The 5,280-nt window shown below is 42.1% G+C and overlaps 1 protein-coding gene across 1 annotated transcript in view; it reads right to left on the bottom strand.

The window, feature by feature from the left end:
• Positions 1 to 5,204, bottom strand: part of GSTCD (glutathione S-transferase C-terminal domain containing) — a 113,539-nt gene extending 108,335 nt beyond the window's left edge. Inside the window, exon 1 of the mRNA XM_016223620.2 lies at positions 5,004 to 5,204. The gene's annotated coding sequence lies outside the window, so the exon portion shown is untranslated. The remainder of the gene's footprint in view (positions 1 to 5,003) is intronic.
• Between the last annotated feature and the right edge of the window lie 76 nt (positions 5,205 to 5,280).

The raw sequence follows: 5,280 nt of genomic DNA on the forward strand, positions 1-5,280 counted from the left end.
ATCAATCCAAAAGAATTAACTGAATTTATAAAGGGACCTTATTTGAGAACATTCAGGAATCTGTATTTTTTTAATATAAATAGCACTATTTTATAAACTCAGAATTTCATAAATGAAAGCACATTAAAATTTTATCGCAGCAACAGTTTCAGTTTCCTACAGGCGACAGAGTCCGACACGGGTGAATTTTATCTCCCTGTTTAATTTGTATGCAGAACATATCATATGAAAACCTGGGCTAGACTCCAAGGAAGGAGGAGTGAACGTTGGTGGGAGAAATACCAATAACTTAGGATACGCAGATGACACTATCTTACTGGCAGAGAGCAGCGGTGCTACGAACTGACTTCTTATGAACATGAAAGAAGCGCCAAAGCAGGACTGCATTTGAACGTTAAGAAGACAAAAATCATGACAACAGAACACACAACTTGAGCAAAGAAAATGAAGACTGGAATTGTTAAAGATTTTGCTTACCTTGATTCAATCAGGAATCCAAAAGACTGCAGCCGAGAAAGCAAGAGAAGGCTGAGACTTGGAAACCAGAAATTAGAAGAATTAGGAAAGGTCACCAAGAGCAAGGTGACCATTAGAGACCAAGGCTAAGATCATCTGTGCCCACGTATTCCCAGCTACTATGTACAGATGCAAAAGCTGATGGTGAAGAAAGCCGATAGGGGGGGAAATTGAAATACGGTGTTGGAGGAGAGCTCTATGGGTACCCTGGACCACCAGGAAGATGAACAGGTGGGTCCTAGAGCAAATTAAGCCTGAAACACCACTGGAGGCAAAAATGGCAATACTGAAGCCATCCTGCTTTGGGCACGTCATAAGGCAGGATTCTTTAGAAAAGATGCTAATGGTGGGAAAAATAGAAGGCAGCAGGAAAAGAGGAAGACCAGATATGAGACAGATTGATTCCGTAAAAGAAACCATAGGCATGAGTCTGCAACTGAGCAGGGCTGTTGAGGACAGGACGTCGTGGATGTGGCTCATTCAGTCCCGGGAGTCAGAGCCGACTCAACAGCATGTAACAATTTTACCGAAGTAAAGATCATAAGAAATTATGTTATTCTGAGCAATACTTGGAAAAAACCCTGTTCTAAAGGCAGTTTTATTTGACCACTTTTAGCACTGGAGTAAGTGCTTTGATAGTTTCTTCCTGATTCTCTATTGGATCCTTCTTGGGCCTCTTAGGGACACTTGGCTCAATGCTTTGCTCTGTTCTCAACCTACATCCACGCCTTGGAGCACTGGCTTTCAAACTTTTAACCATGCCAGACAATAAGAAATACACTTTATAATACAACTCATTATACACAGAATAAAACTGAAACAAAAGAATTATGAATATCCTACGCGGGAGATACTTATTTTTTACTCTGTGCTGCTTCTGCTTGCTGTCTTTTCGTTGCTGGTTCGTATCCACTGATTTCAAGACCCATTAATGGGCCATCAACTCACAATATAACAGCCCTGTTCTAGGTGGTCTCCAGTGCCAGAGGTTTAAATATCATCTATGACTCCTTTATTTCTCATCAATATCCTTTCCCCTGGACTTCAGGCTCCTGTATCCTATGTGACATCTCAACTCAGGACATTTTTCTAAACCTGTTTCTCTTTCCTTAGTCTAGTCCCATTCTTGGTAAAAATGGCAACACCATTCACCCAGATGCTTGAGCCAGTAACTCAACTCCTTTTACTTCCCCCCATGACCTACTATTTCTACCTTTGAAATATATGCTAAACTCAACTTCTTAGCACCTCTACCACTATCGCCTCAATCTAAGTCATCATCGGCTCTTACAAAGACCACTGCAAAAGCCTATTAACTGTTTCCTCCACTCTCCACACAGTAGTCAATGCTCCAATAGTCAGGGCGATCCTTCAAAAAACACAAATCAGATCATGTCCCCCGCTCACAACCGTCCAATGGCCTTCAGTACTTAGAATAAAACCTGAATTTCCTAACATGGTCTATATAGGGCCTAATGTGACCCCAGCTACCCTCTTTCCTGACCTCGTCTCCTACCCTTCTGCCCTCTGCTCGCTCCTCTCCAGCGAGTTCTCCTTGCTGTTCTTGGAAGATGCCAGGAACACTCACACTTGAGAATTTTTGTACCTGCTGTTCCCTCTACCTAGAACGCTCTTCTTCAAGATACACATGGTTTGCTCCTTCATTTCACTGAGGTCTCTGAATATTAACTCAGAGCAGCCTCTCCTGACAACCTGAATTGTAAAAGCACTCTCATCACTCACTAGCCCCTTATCCTGTTTTCGTTTACTTTATAGCACCTATTACTAGACATTACATCTCCGATGCTTAAATTACCAGCACTCGAAATTTTGTTCCAAGAATGAATGAATGTACATAAATCAGTATCAGTAATCGCTGTAATGAGAGTACTGCTGAGAACTTTAGTCTTGGTACAACAGGAACCCCATTCTTCCTGACACCATTCTTTCTCTTCCAACTGAATATATCTGTTTTTAAGAGCCATCTATGTATAAATTAAAATGAAGAAATAAGATCACCTCTGTGAGCTGAACTAGAAAAAATAATAACTAGAATCCATCCAAACATATAAGGAAAGCATAGCCCTGGCCAGTGTGGCTCCAGTTGGTTGGAGTGTTGTCCCCTGCCCCGAAGGGTTGAGACTTGGATTCCAGATTAGAGCACATACCCAGGTTGCGAGTTCGATCCCTGGTTGGGGTGCCTCTGGGAGACAACCAATTGAAGTTTCCCTTTCACACTGATGTTTCTCTCTCTCTCTCCCCCTCCCTCCCTTCCACTCTCTCTGAAAAACCAATGGAAAAAAAAATTTTTTTTAATCTATTTGTTAATGAGGCTAAAAGTCAGGAAGTCACAAAATGGTAGAATATGAATGTGATACCCTAAGCTCATATGTATATTAACTGTTTATATTGTACAAAATAAATAGCTCAACACAGTTTATAAGTATGAAAAACTGCAAACTCTTATTTTTTTTAGAGATTAAAACTTAAATTTAAACCTATTTAAATTCCCTACATCAAATACTCAACATTATGGATATTAGAACTTAACTTGTGTTTTATACATTTCACAAAATAACACTATTTGGCTGCAAATCTCACCCCATTTTCTTACAGTAATGTAGATTTTAAAACACAAAACAACTGGCCCCTACAGAGTTAGGTATCAGCTAATTACCTTAAATATTAAAGGTTAACAAAAGAAAGAAAAAAAACTGAGCTATTTCAGTGCTCATTACATTTTGTAATGTGGTTATGCATATAGTTAAGTCCTAGGAAAAAAACAAAACCCTATCATTGAAATTAGCTGTTTCCTTATCTGGACAAGAAGTGGAAAAAAAGATGTTTAAAAGTAAAAACCTTAGCCATAAGGGAAGTGTGTCATCTTTTCTCTGGAGAATCAGCGAATCATCTGTTGCCCGAGAATCTTAATGCCTCTAGCTAAGCCTGACCTCGTAAGTAATAGGGATTCACAGCATGAAATGCTAATGTGTTAGAAACATCAGCAAGCCTGAAATAAAATTACTGTATCCCTACAGCAAACAATAGCTGTGCTTGTTATGATCTAAATGGTTTCAATCTTTGCATTTTAAGTACTAATCATAAGAGAAGTCAGGAGACTACTTTGAATACGTGAAGATAAAAACAACATATACTAGAGAACTCTGTATACCACAGGTGTTTTAGTTGACTGGCCTCAGAATTTGTGAAGTTTTAAGTTTTGCTAAATTCTTCCTGTTAGAAAAGCCAACTGGATACTCAGTACTTATTTTTATTTCAAATCACAGGTCCTAGAGAAGCTACAAAGTTAAATACAGGTTAAAAAACAACAAAACTTGATGAGCCCACTCCTGCAGAAGTTTGAGGTTTGTTTAAAGCAGGCAAACAATTAAAAGTGTATAAATAAATAAATAAAGAACTGATGAAATGATTCTCAAATTCACTGATTTGTTTGACTTGTTTTTGAAGTGAGACCTATTAAAACGATGCCTTCAGGTATAACTCAAACACAATTTCAAATAATGAGCATGCTTAAGGCAATCCTGCGTAGTGTATATTCCCCACCAGGCAGTTAAAAAAAAAAACAACTCACATAGCTTAATGTTTTATTAAATATGACAGCAAATCACTCGGTTGTATTTATAACACAGAATTTATTTTTACAATATTTAAATGGTCATGTTTACAACTGTCACATCATTAGTTCTTGCCAGCTTTTGCATTTTTCTCCTTGAAACACCTTCTATAGATAGGCTTAGGAAAAGTAGAAGTATTCTACCTTCATTATCAATAATTTAGCACAAGATACATTATTAAATGCTGGCATTTCCTTGACATTCAAGAACTCGCGGCAGGAATGGGACGGTGGCATTAAGGGATACTGGCCTTAAGAATAAAAGGGGGGAGGGAAAAAAACCACAAGTCACCTAATTCCCAAACCAGGTACAGAGCTGGGATGGGAAGTGCGTGTATTAGTAAACGTTTTTGGAGCCAAAGCAACTTTCATGCAAGTTAAACTCAAACTTTCTACAGAAGTTTAAAACCGAAGTGAACCACGGGGGTGCTGTGCAGAAGCAAACGGCCCAACATGAAACAAGCCCTTTGGAGCAACTGTTAAGCAGTATGCCCCTGGAAGGAACTGCTCTCTCCAGTCGGGAAGCGCTAGGATGGAAAAGTAAGTGCCAAAGGAGACAAAAAAGTTAAAGCGTGATGCAAGAGGTTTTAAAACGACACTGAGCAGCAGCAAACGGCCTCCCTGACTCCAACGGCTGGAAGCGGCTCCACTCCCCCCACCCGCGGAGGAAGCCCGCAGCCCGCAGCCCGCACCCGCAGAAGCTGCGGGCAGCGAGGGGCCAGGGAGAGAAGGGAACACTCATCCCGAGCCTTGGCCTTTCCCCCGCATCGTCAGCCCCGTCGCCCCGGATGCAGAGAGGAGCTTTGGGGGGTTGGCGGGACTGCGGAGCCGGCGGCCCGAGCGCCCTCTTTACCTGGTCGCAGAGGCGCGGCCAGGCAGGGAGGGTGCGTGAACGTGTCGGCGACACCGGCGCCTGCGCCGTCCCGCCCCGCCCGAGCCGGGATTCCGAGGCCGCTTCTGGAGTCTCCGCCAGAGGACCAAACGGGTGGGACAAACACCACACAGCGTGTCTGGAAAAACCGCCGGGCCAGCCGTCATTCGTAACCCGGGGGACCGGAAAAGGAACACCTACGTCACTTCCTGCCGTGGCGCAGCGAAAACGTTCCCTCCGCGACTGCGCCGCGGGAACC

Source organism: Miniopterus natalensis, chromosome 1 (assembly GCF_054644295.1).
Source record: "Miniopterus natalensis isolate mMinNat1 chromosome 1, mMinNat1.hap1, whole genome shotgun sequence".
Lineage (NCBI taxonomy): Eukaryota > Metazoa > Chordata > Mammalia > Chiroptera > Miniopteridae > Miniopterus > Miniopterus natalensis.